Below are 18,627 nucleotides of genomic sequence, written 5' to 3' on the forward strand. Positions count from 1 at the left end.
CCATTTTGATTAATGATATTTTCCAGAGTATTTTAGGTAATTCCTGAGAAAAATGATTCTTTTAAATATTGTTTTTAGTAATCAGCAATAGTAGTTTAAATAAATGTCGAAATATATTAATTTTTTTTTCACAGCATCAATTTTTCTAGCTTGGTCAGCAATCGCCCTCATATTTCTTATCCGTAGCTTCCCGCCTGCTACTTAATGCTGCTTGAATTTGTATCTTGATCTAATAATTTTCTCGCAGAGATTTTTTATTTTCTGCGTTTAAATCACGATTTGAATTTTCGTCTAAACTGGCATTCGTATGTTGAAATCAACACTTTTTAAATATGTTTTAAAAGTTTTTTTTTATATAAAAACATTTCTTATAAGCAAAATATCTTCAAAAGTACAACTATAGCAGGAATTGACTTATGTATTTAACACCATAATTTAATTAAATATTAATAATGTCATTAAGTAAATTATTAATCTTCTGACACAAAAAAAGGTTTTTTTTTATTTTTCATTTTGCTGTTCATTTTGCTCATTTGACGTAACATATACGTATATCGTACGACTGATACTGCCCTGTGTATTTGAAGGAATGAAACATTTTCCGTAAAATATGATAATTTTTAATATGAAATAAAAGCTTTTGTATTTTAAACCCTTACATATCATAAATTATGTATATTCATATCAATTTATATAACGACACCATTTCGCAAAGTACACTATTAGTGCAAATAACATTATTTCTCATCTATAATAATATTGAACTGTAAGTTATCAAACCAGAATTATCAAGTGCTGTTATTTAGATACATGACAAATAATCTTTGTAAACTCTAATGGACGTCCAATCGACATCCAAACAAAGTAGAGGCTTCATAACACGAATATCAATAATAAATCACTCAGACCAAACACATAGAACACTAGAAGAAACAGTTGCATAGACGAGTGCTTAAAGTGAATATGTGTGAGAATTAGTTTGCTCGTTTTTGTTTCAGAAATTTAGATATTCAAAACGATGGTCCTGTCCTCATTGAAGAGGCGCATGAAATTCTTAAAAATATTGAAGTAGATTGACATTATATGAGTTACATGAGACTGAATACCAAATGAAGCTTGATATTTGGATTCTATATGAATTAACAGTGATAAATTTAATAGATCGAGTTTCCATTTGCGGTCGAAATGGATTCCACAAATGGTTGCAAAGCTCACATTTTGTTTGAATAAGTGTTTGGTGGGATTGGAAAGAAACTGTTCATGATGGCCTGCTAAAATCTGGTGCTGTTAGTGTTAACAACCGATGTGATTGAAGAAGGCAATGAAAACTCGGTTAAAATTGATAAATATGAAATGAATTGTCTTGCATTAAAACATTTTTTATGGCTCAGCAGAAATTGAGATTAATCAGAGAAATCAGAGATTAGTTGGGATGTTTTGTTGCATTTACTGTATAGCCCAGACATACCTCTGTTCGATCATTAACTCTCGAAAACCTTTGTTCAAGCCTTAGCAAATCTTAATGGCGGAAAGCTTCAAAAGAGACCTGTGAAAATCACCTGTTTCAGTTTTTCGTCCAAACATTTCAATAATTCTACAGTGATGAAATCGTGTAAGTAAAAAACTTAAAAAGTAACAAAAGGTCTGCGATTGAAATGACACCTATATCATTAATAAGTGTTTGAAATTAGTATAAATAAATTCACCTAAAAAAAATGAAAACTAAATAGTCCGCTACGAGCGTCTGTGCCAGCTAACCATTCCACAGAATGGTTGAACCACTAAAAATAAATATATGAGAATACCTACCATTTCAAAATTCATTGAATATACCATAATTCCTAGTGTTCATTTGGTATATTGATGAAACTATTTTTCGAGGAGCAAAAGTAAGATCATATATCATTGGATTTATATAGAATACACCAGTGTATGTAGTGTACGTGATGTATCTGAGACCGTAAATGATTATATTTTTGTTTTTTTGATGAGCTTGATTCTCACACCAGGTCGAAAGCAAGGCGTCAACGAACCTGTACTTGTTTAAGCTATTCAAATGTATAAAAGGAGTGTCTTACGTTGTATTAGTGGATAAAACATGATTATAAAATTATAGATATATATTATATATCAATATTATAGCCAGCTGAGTAAATAGCGGTCTATAATAACCATTGAAAAAGTCTATTTTTTTAAAGAAAATGGTTTTCTTATTATAACCGATAATTTATTGAGTAATACGTCACTATCACTAACTTCTATATAATTTTGTCTTTTAATTCAAAACCGGAATGTTTATTTCACCCGTATGATAGAATAGCATTTCGAAAGATAACCTTTTTAGGATTGATTAAAAATATCATTGTTTTTTCTTTGCTGATTATATATTTCATTTATATAGTTTTTAGTTAAAATTAAAACCGATTACATTAGGAATCGTTATTCTAAATACTAACTTGGATTGCGTTTTAGGAATTCCCCCTGAATGGAACAATCTGAAAAAAAATACGACTCAAAAGTAATCTCGCAGAGAAATTAACCGTTCGAATGCCAGTTGATAAAACGGCTTTAAATTACTACCAGTTCTCCACGTAGACCGCCGCTCTCCTCATCCCATCATGGCGTCCTGCCCTCCACCACCCTCACTATATCCGACCCCCTCTCACCCTTTAGCGAATCCGTTTTCAAACCGACCGGCAAACAGAATCCAGCAGCAGGAACGTGGCTGGAAGGCGTGGCACCCTATATCGACCGTTTTCGCGAGAGACCCATTCAGAAATTGCCGTGGAACTATGACCACGCTTTTTGGTTATTATGATCGTTTCTCCTATTTCTTCTATTTTAGAACTTACATTGCCTCTTCGCCCCTTACAGATACGCCAATATGTAATATTCGTTTGAAATCGTGATGAAATTGAAACAACAACGTACATTAATCAAGTGTCATATGGCGATAAAGTATCTTATTCGTATATTTAAATCAATTTATTAAAATAGCCCGTTCAATAAAACAGTGAATCCACCTCATCTAAATTTATGACGCCAGAACGTCGCAATGTTGCCGCATCAACTTTGACTTTTAGTTCATTTTGGCTTTAGCATATAACAAAATTATCATCTAAATAAGGTTATGAAACAAAAATAATTTTATGAAATATAATTTTATTTTAACATTATATGACTTCAAATGCATATATTATCGAAGGACTTTACAGTTATTTATACAGTCGCCATAGTTTGCACCTTAGGGTTGGGTCTTATTATATTTAGATGGAACTCTTTTGCACACCACGTATGAGTTGGAGTTCTAGGAGCGTTATTTTACTTTCATTAGAAATCATATTTACCTTTTACGATTAGGTATTGTTTCCTGCGTTGTCTGTCCTAGTGTTTTCTTGTCAAGTCATTTTGATATCACAGTATTTCTCCCTAGTTTCTCCTGTTATCTCCTATGTTCACCTTTCTTGGTAAAACCAGATTTAACCACTGCATTCTCCCTAGTGCATTTGTCATATCTGCAAAACAGTTACTATTCCTTCTCTCATATATTTCAACCAAAAGCTCATGTATTTTCTGAACAGTTATACACATATATATGCACACAGTTATCATACACTTATCCTATGTTAATTATATAGTTATCTTTAGTTGTTTCCACTCTCATCACTCTCTGTCGGTAATTGTCAGTGTTAGATCATAATCCCACATTCGGAAAGTTTCATTCGGACACTGTCGCTTTCTGAATCGCTGTTCAAGCTATTAATTTCCAATCTATCTAACACTTAGAGTTCATCCAAATCAAAGATGTTATTGTACAGAATGCTTCTTTCCATATATATCCAGGTAGTTCTTGCTTGTAATATCATTCTCGACCTGCATGTTTGTTGCAATTATTCTTTGCCACACCCCATATCAATTAAATTGGATTTAATATGCAGTGATAGTGAGGAAGACATAATACTCAGTGGTCATATTGTTCAGCCATCTGATCTACCTTGTATTTTTTTTCAGGCCTATTTATAAAAAAGTAAATTACATAAAATGCAATTAAATATTTTATTTATATTTACCGAGGAACAATTTGAAGTAAAAAATATATTATGGTTTTTCCTCCGTGGTAGTCGCCCTAGAACTTGTAGGAAAACACTAACTCTAAGCCAGGAATAAAATCATTCCTGTTTACAGCATGCAGAACAATAGATCTGCAATGAGTTATTAATAAATATAACTAACATAACCTAACCAAATGCTATTCTAACGTTTACCTTTTTCCGTCAATTTTTTGTTGTTTTTAAGCTATTTTTATTAACATCTAGCCTTGGGTGGCACTGTGTTCTTTTTAAAAATCATCATGTTTTACCTAAATATACAAATTGAAATAATAAGTCTGTTTTAAAGTTGTTTCGTTTGAAATAATTGTATTAAATTATGTTTATATAGAAAAAACTACTCCCTATTTTTATAAATTTCATAACTTTTATCTCTGATAGAGCTAACACCAAGGTGATCTTGATTCGCCACTTCGTATGAAGACAGTTTCATTTCGGGTAACCCAAGATTATATTATTTTTCATTTTTTCAGATATTTATGGTATAATCTGTACTGCATATAGTCTATTCAAAGTTTTGTAGTAATGCATCATGGATATTTGTGACGTCGAAATATTGCAATATTACCGAATTAACTTTGGGTTTTAGTTCAGTTTGGCTTTGACATACAAAAAAATTCTAATCTAAATAAAATAATTGAACAAAAATATTATGAAATATAATTTATTTTAACATTATAGTAAATCTAATACATATGTTATCGATGGACTTAAAACTATAATTAAGACACAGCTATAATAGTTTGTAGGTTAGATTTGTTTTGTTTACATTTAACTCTTTTCCACGCCATCCATGACGTAGAGTTTCTAGGCGCGTTTTTTTATGTAGTGGTATCCCCCTGGACGCCTAATCCACCTAATTAAAAATTGTATATATGAGAAAAGTATTTTACTTTCATTCGAGAGCATATTTACTTTTTTCGTTTAGTTCTTGTTTCCTTCAATGGTGTGTTTACTTCTCAAGTCATCCTGGTGTCACTGTGTTTTAATTTATTCTGCTACGGTGTACACCATTCTTCATAAAATTAATCACTGAATTCTGTCTAATGCATTTACCATATCTACAAAACAGTTAGTATTCATTCTCTCCTCATATGTTGTAAACTAATTTAATTTTATTCTATATTCTCATATTTAATTTTGAACAATTACAATCATATTTGTGCACACAAATCTTTAAAGCCTTACAATACCATTTTCTACAGTTATGTTCAATTAATTATGTGCATACCTTTAGTTGATTCCACTCTCATCACTCTGTCTCAGGAATTTCTAGCATTGCACAGCATTATCACATATCCTAAAAGTTTCCTTCAGTCACTTTCACTTTCCCACTCATTATCCAATTCAATCACTAAACTGTTAATTTCTAATCTGTCTGAGACATGTTCACAAATCCACCATTTATCAATTACTTCCTCTGTATGTCTAATCGAGTCCATCCAAACCCAAGGTGTTATGGTTGACAATGCTTCCTTCCACATAACCAAACAGTTTTTGATGAAATATCCTTCTCGACCAGCAATATATCTGCAATTAATTATTAATAAATATAATGATCAACAAAACCTAATCGAATGCTATTGTAACTTTTACCTTTTTCCATCGATTTTTGTCGTCTTTACACTTTTTTGTTACCGTCTTGCCAAGAGTGCCACAATGAACCATTTTAAAGTATTCAAGTTTCATCAAGATACACAAATTCAAATAGTTTATCTCCTTGCTCTTATTTTATGCCTTTAAAAATTTAATTCATTTTAAGGTAATGTCTAGAAGTTATATTAAACCTCTCCGAGGGTTATCTTTACACCATTTAAACCCTTTGTCCTGTAAGAGTGTATAAAAGGATGTCTTACATACCTCAAAAAGCTGTATGTCCCTAAATCTTTTATATAAACTTTTCAGACAGACAATTTTCTCTAAAATAATTTTATTAAATTATCTTTATATCGATAAAATAGTTTGTGTACTTACTTATACATTTCGTATATTTGATCTCGAATCGAACCAAGATGGTCAAGATTCGTCACCCACTTTGTATGTAGACGGATTTTCTTGGGTGAATCTAACGTAGTATTGTTTATTTTGTAAGCGATGTTATTCGTAGTAGTCACAGTAATATTTAGCCCGGTAGCAACCCGCTAAAAACATTGTATTCAATAAAATTGTAGGGACTTATTTAATATCTTCAATAATTACCTCTCTAACGGAATTTACCAGCAAAAGGGGGCCTTCATTATCTCGTTCCTTTTCGAAATAACCTATTAAAGCCGCAATCAATTTGCGACCCTGAATATCTATTGTTTTCGGCATTTTCAAACAAACTAATATGATATATTAGGCAGCGACTTAAATTATCAAAATAATCGAAGGGCTAACATAATGTTTGCCGGTTTATAAGCTGTAATAATTATAACTAATATTTTGAATAATTTAGCGTAGTGCATCTGACAACCAGACGGCAACCGGCTGTCAGATGTATGAAAAATTCTTGAAAGCGATAGTGATAAGAGATTTTCACTCTTACCTATAAATTATTGTGGCTGTATAATTAACTGTAGTTTTTAGATATGCTATAATGTTAAAATAAATTATATTTGATAACATTTTTGTTCAATTATTTTATTTAGATTGGAATTTTTTTGTATGTCAAAGCCAACTGAATTAAAACTCAGAGTTCATGCGGCAACATTATACTGTTTGGACGTCACAAATATCCATTACGCATTACTAAACAAACTTTGAACTGACTATAGCTATGGAAGTTTTATTGTAACCTTTCTTGAGAGTCATTTAAGTACTTAGATCATGACCCGAAGCCCTTTTGATCCTGATTTTTGTATAAATTTCGTTAATATTTTCCTTTACAGTTGTTCGGTTTATTAGAACTTCTAATATATTTGAATTAGGTAAGGTATTATAATCGTCAGCAGTGTAGCGGTGGTCATGTCTCTGTCTTTTTGCTCACTTTCTATTTTCTTTAGTTTTGGTATTTTGGTAAATTTAATTTTTGAAGTAATTCTAAAATAATAATCAATCTCTTGATAATCTATTAAATTCATTAGGAACTCAAAAACGATATTATTTTTCAAAATACGAATTTTCTGTTTAACTTGTTGAAGTATATTTAGTACAGTTTTATCACATTTGTAGTTATTTTTTCTTGCTTTACCCTTTATTTCTACGAAGAAACGTTTCTACGTTTTTTGATATCATGGTATCAGTTGTTCAGTTATTTTCAGCATGTTAGGTTGATATTTTCTTTTACATTCATCCTGAGTTTATTCCAACTTGGCCATTTTTTATTCATTGTAAATAAGAATATTTATTATTTACTCACTTTCTTGACCTTACTGAGAATAATCTTCATAAAAAACGAATGGACTCTTCATCTCAAGCGTGTAGCATCGATTAGAATGAGTGATACTTATATTTATGAGATAATTTTTTGGTAAATTAATAAATAAATAATACATACACTACTTTGAACTGATTTGAAGAAACGATCTTATTTTTTATTTCAGATGCGGGAGTTGTAAACTTTCTTACTGCCATATCTTCTCTTTTCGGCACTAGGTAAGTATTTCTTTTTCTTTTCGTGTATAAAACATCATAAGTCAGTTGTTTATTTGCCATTCATGATTGGCCTTTCATGAGGCCTATCTAAATGTCAATTTGTACTATCTCTTTCGAAACACGTTAACATTTTGTTCTGTGAACGGTTTTAAAAAATGTTCGTTTTGAAGTTTTAATTAGAATAAGTTCTAGGAAATAAGAGCAACGAATGAACTGTTGTCAGTACTTTTACAGTATTATCTATGTTATTATCGAAATTATGTATGTATAAATGGAAATAATGTAGATTCTATATTAATAATTACCAATAACCACTACTAAAACGTTTATAATTATTATGGTCTATAATTTTAAACAAAAAATATATACCTCTGATGACGATGTTAATGATTGATGATCATTACCAGTGATCATTTGATAGAAGACACTATTTATAGGGAACACTATTATAGAAGAGTAATTCCCTAAATATTAAATGCGTTTCAATTTTTAGAGATATTTCAGTACATTTATTTCATATACTAAAAACTTAATTTTAAGAATATTATCCACTTTTTTTAATAACAATCCTTCATATCTCAGGTACTATAGCGAAAGAAAATTGCTTGCTTCGAGGCGATAAACCATACCACATTAACTGGAATAAAAGGCATTCGGATGGAACGTCTAGTATATATGGTGCGTTCGTCATACAGCAGCAACCTGTTTCTTGGTCCAGTAAATGGCATATTTTGTCATCTTCTCTCATTTAGTTCAAATTCGGGCTGTAACCTTGCAGTCACCATCTAACCACTTTCCAACATATTCTATAAATGGTTGTACTGATTTAACTTCAATATTCCGAGCTATGAGTTAGTTAATTAGTTTTAGGGGTCTTTCGACAAAAACTCAGTTAAGGTCATACGTTCATACGTAACTTAAGCTGTATTAAGTTAACATATGTGGGGCGCACTTCCCAAGTTTTTGATTTTTTAAAAATAATAATATTTTAATAATTAATAATTTAATGTAATTATTGGGAAATAGTTTTTTTTCTTTGGCGCCTATCTGAGCTGTCGAGTTTGAGGCTCCTCCACCTCCTTTTTCAATTTTTATTTCTTTAGATATCAATACTCTTAATAATTAAATAACATTTAAAAAAGTTGTTTTTATAATAATAAAGAAAAATTATTTCAGTGTTTGTAGTGTTTGGTTGACATTACATGTTTGGGAACAGTAGCTTCTGAGTTCTTAAAGTAATATATTCATCTGAAAATAGTATTTTTTTTCACTTTAAAATTATGTTTATTGAAAGAAATTGAACAATATATATTAATCAAAATATTTATCATCATTTTATACAGTTTTTCCCATCTTTCTGACAACATAACTCTTTTTGCATGACAAACCATGAAACCACCACGTTGAGATGGTTTGAAATGGCATTTTTACCCAATTCGTATAGTAGCCCTTTTTAGATATCTCCCAGCGTATGTAAACATCTGGGAATAGTTGATTCATCAGCTGTTAAGCTGTTTGAAAATTCTTCGAGCTGGGTTTTCGATCAATAAGTCTTACAATTCATGGTCTTCGGTCGTGTTTGATTCACAGACCGTTTTTCCTCATTGTCAATCGTTACATTTGAATCGTTAAAACCGACTAAAAGTGTTTAATACAATTTTGTGCATTCCATGGTTAGCGTCTGTATACACTTAATAATTCAATAATACTAATTGAAAAACTTATTGTATGTAGATAAATGTCAGAACCATCGCAAAAATCAAAAATAAATGCAAGCACCTAAGGGATCTTTTCACTGATTTTCTAACATATAAACTATAAATTAAAACAGAAAATGCTTTATGCTCTATTTTTTCCCGCTAACCTGAAAGTAGGGAACCTTTTTTAACTCTTTATATTTCATGAGTGCTTCCCAAACGTCCGCGTTTCTCATCTTTTTTATTTCCGCTAAGCGTATTTCATTAGAATCTATTTCGGTATTGGTTTCTCTCGGGATTTTTAACCGAAGTTTTTTTTTACGTTGTCGTGCATTTCAAGGGCTGCGCTTCTGGTGGAGCAGAAAAAAACGACAAATTGTCGATTTTCGTTTCGAAGGGTGAATATAAATGACGCTCGATTCTGGCTTGGTGGATGGAATTGCTGTTTTAATTTGTGATATAACCGACCGAAAATTGTTTGTTACCCTAACGTGGTTTGCGATGCAAAATGGTTTATTAATTGGGAAAATATGTTGAGTTTGTATTGTATCGGCTGATGACGTTTTAAGCCCAGGGCATTTTACCAGATTCAAAAATTCTGTTTTGTGGGATATATGTTTTATTTTTATTTAATTACTATTTTTAGATTTCTAATCATGATTTCGTGATTTGGGGTATCAAACGCTGTTTGAAGGATACGTTTTGTTCCTTTAGAGTTTATGTATAATATAGCATGGACTATTTATAAAACTAGAGATACGCAGTATTTTTAGATATATGCCTTTGTTACTTCGATGTAACAAAATGATTATCGGAAGCAGTTTACTAGACATAGTGGATACGATAAGTGGATTGCAATTTTAGCCATAGATGTTTTCATATATTTTACAACCTATAGCAAAACATCATGATCAAAATATGGTATCATGATCGTATGATAAAGCAGATGTAGATATCGCCTCGGCGCTGCTTTTCAACATAGTAGCCTATACAATTATGTGAAAATGTCGACTACGTATTGATGATACATCTCTCACAATTGTTTCATTAACTTTAAAGTTTTTCGATTGACCAATGCGTTATTTGGCAATTTATGTAGAAGTCATCACTACTTACCAATACCCACACGTTTTTAGCGTTTTAGTTTACACGCACATTTATTTTTTAATATTATAATTCATTCAAAATTAATTCACAATCCTAATCAAGTTTCCTTGCATTTTTGAAAGAACTTGCAGCTTTGATCATTGCAGTCGACATTAATACCGATTGTAATAAAATTGACCAAAACTCTGCATAAAATTCAAAAGTCAAATTTACAAAAATCCGGTACCACAATATTTTTTAAAATAATTGTTCAAGTTGAAGTATAGAAAATAAATTAGAAACCAACATTTAAAGCTATTAAATTAAATGTAATTAAAATATATTATAATAGACCAATATATTTGGTCCGTACAGTCCAGAAAATAAAGTAGGCTTTACTGGAGAGTTCTAATGTAATCACCTTATAACTTGAACTTCATCACTATCATTTATTCCCTTAATGGATTGAAATTGACGTCACAAGAGTGGCAGGCGAAGATCAATTGTTTTTATCCTTCAACAAAAAATCTCATAAATTAGAGTAATGACTGCCCGAAAACATCATTAATCAAAATGGCGTATACTTTGTAAATATATATAGTTCAAATTAAAATATAGCTCGACCAACTAAAATTATTATTAATGTTATTCCTAATTTTTAAGAAACTTCTAAACTAAACTAATTAAAAAGCCTATCACCCAAATCTAAACATTTTTTATCATTAATGACGTAACAGCGACGGAAAAGCGAAAAGAAAACGCCGACAAACACATATCGATTTTACAATTTTCGTCGGTTTTTTTAAGAACTGCAAAACTCCCCAACAATAACTCCTGCTCGGTCCCAAAGCTATTCGGACTGAAAGAACAAGCCTTAAAACGTCGTTTCAACATAAATTGGCTTATGAATAATTCCGAAAGTTTTAATACGATCTGGAAATTTCAATTAAGTGCGCTTCATTTGCTAAAAGAGATATACCCGGTCATTTTTTTTAATTATTAGCAACCTTCACTGTCATTATAGTATTGGTTAGATAAGAGCTTCCTATTTTTTCCAATAACTGTATTTATGAGCACCAAATACATTTTGTTTTATTCCAAAAAAAAGAAACAAATATCTATAGCTGAAACTTACAGAATATTTCTTGATACTGACGCTAATCATGCGCGGTCGAAAATCATATCTAGAGGTTAGTTTAGATGCTTCAATACTAATCAATTTAACGTTAAAAATAACAAATATCCTGAATAACCAATAAATGGTTTGAGGAAAATTCATGAGAGTTACTAGCTGAACTTGCAATATAATAAAAAGTTGATGTAATATTTTGTATCAGATACCACATTCTGGGAAATCTTATGTTTAGTGATTTAACCTTTATCAACTCAAATTGTTGTTCTACATAAGATTAAATTAATAGCGTTAGAAACATATTGTCACGATGTTATTTATTAATGAAATACCGCAATACTTTTCTAAAACTTAATATAACAACATATATAACAGAGTGTCATTTAAAACAATTTCGTCATATATTTATAATTATTTGTAATTATAATCACTCATTAGGTAAGAGAATAAAAATTAATGGTAAAATAAATGCTTGATGTAGGTTTTTTATAAGGACTATATTGTTGGAGCATACATCTTTATACAAACATATAAACAACAAATAAATAATCAAGGTGAATACATATTAATACGAGGGTCACTATTTATTTTTCGGGAATTGGCAACAGTATTGTCATGTGAGTCCATCTGACGGTTCCATCGTAAAGTTTCACGTTTTTGACATCTCCTCAACACCAACGTATATACGTACTCAGAACATTTTATCGCACGGACGCTATTCGTTTATTTTATATTTAGTTGAAAGTTTCGTCTCGGCAAGAAATGGAACTGAATTTTTTTACGATTTTCGACGTGGATTATTACAACAAGAGTGCAATCAATCAACTTAATTTGACTTTTGGCGATGAAGCTCCATCAAAAATCACCGTGTATCACTGGTTTAGTGAATTCAATCGTGGTCGTAGTTCGCTGTCCGAAGAATTTCATGAAAGTCGTCCAAAATCGGCTATTGTGCCAAATAACATCGATGCTGTGTGCGAAATGATTAAGCAAGATCGCCATGTCACCTTTTGTGAGATTGAGGCATCCCTAAGCATTAGTTCCACCAGCATATATGCGATTTTACATGAGCACTTAGCTGTGCGAAAGTCATGTTCGCGTTGGATCCCACACAATTTGACAATCGCTCAAAAAAAGACTCGTGTTCATTGGTGCAAAGAAATGCTTAAGAAATTTAATCGCGTTGCTTCGAAAGAAGATTATCAAATCGTGACAGGTGACGAATTATGGATATATTCGTATGGGTGTTCCAAGATGAACCAAATTCAACAAAAGTTATTCGCGCACGAAGCACTTCAAAGAAAATGGTGGCCAGTTTTTTCGGGAAAAGTGGTCATATTGCAACAGTGTCTGAGAATCGTAGAACAGTAAATTCTGATTGGCACCCAATGACTTCTTTTTAAGATTCGTGAAGAATAAACTGCGTTTTCAACGAATTTTCATCGCCTGAGGAAGCTATTGAAGCGTTCAAAAATCATGTTTTGAAGATACCTCTTATAACCTCGTATGTATAACAAATAAACATATTAAGTACCGAATAAATTTAAATTAAGTGTTATATTATAGATCTAAAAGTAATTACTTTGTAATAATGACATCAATGATAAATTAAAAAGTGCGATACGTTATATCCATTATAATTTTCTATAACGATTTTGATGGATGTATAGTATCTGAACATCAACGAAAAATCGATGTATAGAGAGAATGACCTAATTGATCAGCGATTATTTTTGCGAACTGACATTCTCAGCTCATTGGTCCACATGAAATTATACGGCACCAAGCCATGACTCACATAATTCATTGTAAACCCACTCAGGTATGAAATAGGATGCAGAAAAATTATTATTGCTTTTTTTCTTCAGTCTTCAATTTACCTTCTAGGAATTACACTTAACGCTAATTTATTTTCGGTATCAGAAATTTATTTTTTCAAACTTTAGATTATACATTCTGTTAAGAACTACGGCGAATTGATATATAAATCACAAAATTATATGTTATCATAATATTTATCCAAATTTGTTGTGTCGCATTTAAATCAAATCTTTTCCAGAGTAATATGCTTACGCCGAACAATAATTCAGCGTCTAGTGTTGCCTAGTAACTGTCTAGTGTCAAGAAATGATAATTTCAATTTTGGTCAAAGTTATATAGGGTGAATAATCTAATTCGATGGGGTTGGTCGAGTCGTAACGCAAAATCCAAGAGTTTTTTCCGCAAATCTGCGTAGAAAAAGTCAGCTTTATTTCTTAGCCAGAATTTTTTTGGGATATTAACATTAGTTGAAAACATTGATGATCAAAAAAGGAAACATTGTTACTTAGGTATTTCGTTAGTTTTTCTTGATGTCTTATTACTCAGGAGCGCCACGTAACTAACCCCTGACATCACCTTTCGTTGGTTAATAAAATTTAAATAAAAAACTAAAATTAATTTATAATACGAATTTATTAAAATAAAGTTCCATAAAAACTGCATTCAAATAATTCAAAAATATCAATAGCATATATAAATTAAGCTAACTTTCGAAATATATCCATATATAAAAATGTATACATGTAAATATAGTAATGTAATAATTATATAACAAGGCCTATTTTGAAAGAGCGATTTTAAATTCGCCTCTGAAATGTATTTGGCATACCGATGATGTTCAACAATTTGTTTTATGCTAAGTCCAAATAATCTGCAATTTTTAACTCGAGTCGGTTTCTTCCTAGGAAAATGATGTCCCATCCTCCTTAAAAGAGGATGGTTTATAATCATCCAATATTGATTATAATTTGGTACAAGACATAGAAAATACTAAACTGTTCTATATAACCTTTCTATATTATGCCCACGGAAAAATGATATGCTAGAAGATGAAGCATGCCTTAAAACAAATAGAAACCTAAGCAAATATAATTAAGCAACATGAATTCAAACGAACCAATCCTTACCCCTTAGTCTATTGTAATTCAATCAGACCTATAAAACTGCTAGAAACGGCTTTGGCAGTACCATCTAGTTAAGGGACGCTGTAAGCACACTGAATGATAGATGATATTCAAACGCATAGAATAGACAGAGATAGAATACGATCTCCCATGTACTAATTTGTAGCCAAATCTTATGTTTTTTTAATATATTGTATAGGCAATTGCATGCAAATGTTTTCATTTTTGCCCTTTGCAATGCTATTTATTTCATCCGCCAGAACAAGCAACACCTAATTATTATTATTTTATTACGTTGCCTTTGCTCAGGATATTGTACATACTTAATCGTTTTAAAAAAGGTCACCATTTGCTGACTTGATATCTGAATGAGAATTTTCGTTAAATTTGGTTTTGTACATTTTTCTGCCAATAAATAAAAAAGCTAGAGATAGCTTCGCAGACAAACGGTTTAAAATAGGTGGTGCTAGTACTATTAAATATCATTTAGATAATCTAACATAATGGCAGAATCATAAAAATATACATAATAATTCTTGCTTGAAATAATACCACATATACATTTAGTTCTAAGTCTGTTTGTTATTATACTGTCTGGTTCTTATCAGCATGAGGTTGAAGGTACATATTCGTCTGTTTCAAAAGCACCTGTAGAGAAACATCTTTTATAATTTTTAGTTTTCAAACTTCTCAATTTACTTTCTTTAAAAATATTATATTTGTGCTTATAATTCTTCTTGAAGATTCTAATATGTGCTGGGCAACTGTTGATTCATATATTTGACTTCTAGCTATAATTTCCTTTTCTATAAGTAAAGGATATTTTCTGTGAATATGCAGATATTATGAATATAAAATTCTATTATCAAATATATCATAATGAAAGACTATTAATGATAATGATAATGATATTAATTTAATCATCTGATTGGTCTGAAATTCAAAGAATAAACCTTTCTGTTCTAAATTTTGACGTAGGAGATCATAAGATGCTTCTTGAAGTTTATCATTGTTTACTTTTAAAAGTCTATTCTGCACTAGAGCAAAATCATTTGGAAAAGAATTAATTTTATTTGAACTTATGCACAACAAAAAATCAAATATAATCTCAGATATCTGACAAAATTTCAAATCCTGATAAAGAAAAGAAATATATCATCTTTTTACTTCCAGCCCTCTAATGACTTACAGATGACGCACATGAACATGTACCCAATTAAGTTCCCATTCTACCTATCTATAGTTTGTGGTATCATTGTACCAGGAATTTTAACTATCCCTTTAAGCGGGCTGTTTAACATTTTGTAATTTGTCTTTGCCCGTTGTGATCTGGTATTATTTTAAAATATGTTAATTAACAACTATTTAATAAATAAACATCCTAGTCTTTATTACAATGCATATTTTTAATTTAATGTATTAAGGTACGTTTCCTATTTTAATATATCATTAATTATATAGCTATGTCAATTCGTACATTGCCAGATATTTTACTACACTGATTTTAACCTTTTGGATTATCAAGGAAGTCGAGACTTACTGCTTAGTAGGGTGGCCGAACCACGGACATTGGCCACCAATTATCATTAATTGAGAACCGATGGCTGACGAAACAGACAAGCTAAACCAAAATAAGCTGAAGAGTTTATCATCTCGAATTTTACTTTTCCGTTTATCTAAATAAATTGTGGCAGTTTTCTAATGAATAATGGTGCTTACTAAAACTACTGAACTTGAATGACCCTCGTATTAAGTGAAATAATGAATTACGATAAAGTTAACTGAGCATAAACCACACAAAATAATTAGTTATTATGTTATTAACAATTTTCATGTTTTATTTCCTTTTTGAAATGATAAAATTTATGTTGATAAATAAAAACATTGATTGAATGGTTTTGATTTATTGATTTTTAATTAATTAATTTTATAGTTACTTTTATAGTTTATTTCCTTTTGGAATCGTATAACGACGTATGTTCCATTATGTAATATTTGATTATTTCATAACTATTCCTTCATGCTCTAATAAATAAAATTGTATTGGTATAATATTGTAATTATTGATAAAACGATATTATTAATTTTATGCCCTTTTCTGCTAGTTTAAAAATTTTCTTTAAAAATTAATTCTGCTAATTATTATTTATTCTATACTATTCTGACATCTATAGTATTCTGTATGTTCTGTAGATTCATTTGAAATTGACGATTTAATAAGTCGGTAATTTTATTTTATACATCTGTGGAGCTTCTACTAGCTTCTAGCTACTACATCTAGCTTTTTCATTAATATTCGTATTATATGTAATATTCCATTATATTCCCTATTATTGTAATTGATTGAGTTTTTTCCATTATTTGTTGCCATTTTTTTCTTATATTCCATTTTTCCATTCTTATTTGAATATGCGTATCGTTTTCTTTTGAGAATATTGTATTATTAAATATAACATATTTAAAATAAAATTTAACAATTTCGCTAAAAGTATTATGCTTGTTTATTAATATTTATTATATTTTCTCAACTTTTGTCCTTGACATATTTTTTGCATTTTTTATAGGGCGTCGAATGTATATTTTGATCGGAACAAGTTCTAGCCTGACAAATCTGGAAAGTACGCCAGGTGGTCTATACTTCCATTTGAGTATGTTTGCATATTTTAAACTGGTTTTGAGACATAAACGAGCATTGTCTTTTTTCATGCACTATTCAAGCACATAAAGTATAGTCAGTAGAATATTGATCGATCCAGCAGTACTTCGGATTCTTCATCACTAAATTTTGTCAGCTTTTCGCGTCCTTAACATTAGAAACAAAATCATCATTTTTATAACGTGAAAACCACTCAACTATACTCTATCCAAAGAAGTTTTGTACATACGTCATCAAGATGTTTAATGTATTGCCTGTCGCCATTTGTAAATTCGTTTTAGAAGCAAATATTTGCCATCTCATTTTATTCTAGTTAAAAAGAGCCACAATGCTGCGTGATAAGTTCGAACCTAACTAGCCTGTCAAAGTCGTCCGGTTATTTTTCACATTTTTCACTGTTAAAGATTATTTTGCTGCGATTTTTATTGAAAATATTTTTAGGGTGTTGCAGCTGCACTGAATATTTCCTCTAAAGTTAGACGAACAGTACATTTGTAGTATTAAACCAATGATATAAAACTACCAGCAACAAAATGTGTACAAATCCAATTTGTTTTATACGAAATTATTGTTAAATACGCTCTACCAAATATAATGAACTGATTCGCTTATTAACAACTGTTTTACAAGAAATAGATTTTTTAGAGGTTAGTTCTAATACCCAATATTAAAAACAATTACTTTTTTGTAGAACAATATTTTATGTAAATATGATTTTTTTAGCTTTTTTATAGCTACTCCTTCACGACTTTCAGCTAGATTAACTATTTTAAAATTTGTCACGCGATACATTAGTAAAATAACTGTCACCAAGAATAAAGTAACTGTAGAAATTAAATGTCAATATAACACAAACGACATACAAACGAATATAAAAGCAAGTTAAATGTCAGAAAATAACTTAATTTTTTTAAAATTGTTCAGTAATTATCCTGTAAGTTCAAAAGAAAAGATCTTATTCCCTATAATATCTCTTTAATTTTCAAGGCCTCGGTCGATAAATTCTTTGAAAAGTCAACTCTCACTCTCACTTGTTTTGTATGCACCGAAAACCTACATATAATGCTAATCTAATCTTTGTTATCAATGATAAGTATATTTTATTAAATTATACAATTGCACAATATTGCAACATATTTTAATTTATTGGAAACTAATTGTGTTCCATAAAGAACTGCCTAAGACCTAGTTAATTAATTTTAATTAGATGTCTAATTACTTACTTTTTGTTATGTGTAAATAATTGGGTATACAAGATGTTTGTAGACAAAAAGCATCTTTAATTAACTTGGAAATTCGATGTTACTCGACTCAAACTTATCGTAAAGTTTCAGTTTAAACTTGGGCCATAAATCATTACGTATGTTTACTGTACAGCTTCTCATGACACATTTAACATGTTTTATTTGTATAACTCCTATTATTT

General features: G+C 30.3%; 1 protein-coding gene and 1 long non-coding RNA gene across 7 annotated transcripts in view; one reads left to right on the plus strand and one right to left on the minus strand.

The window, feature by feature from the left end:
- LOC143206937 (uncharacterized) overlaps positions 1 to 18,627 on the minus strand; it is a 194,632-nt gene that overhangs the window by 142,100 nt on the left and 33,905 nt on the right. The gene's annotated exons all lie outside the window — the stretch shown is intronic.
- The window catches only part of bsk (mitogen-activated protein kinase dJNK), an 82,325-nt gene that overhangs the window by 13,825 nt on the left and 49,873 nt on the right, over positions 1 to 18,627 (plus strand). For all 6 annotated transcript variants that reach the window (XM_076419762.1, XM_076419764.1, XM_076419758.1 and 3 more), the window contains exon 2: positions 7,634 to 7,685. The gene's annotated coding sequence lies outside the window, so the exon portion shown is untranslated. The remainder of the gene's footprint in view (positions 1 to 7,633; positions 7,686 to 18,627) is intronic.

Source organism: Rhynchophorus ferrugineus, unplaced genomic scaffold (assembly GCF_030347505.1).
Source record: "Rhynchophorus ferrugineus isolate W39M unplaced genomic scaffold, kcgeb_rfMv2 rfM1, whole genome shotgun sequence".
Classification (NCBI taxonomy): Eukaryota; Metazoa; Arthropoda; class Insecta; order Coleoptera; family Curculionidae; genus Rhynchophorus; species Rhynchophorus ferrugineus.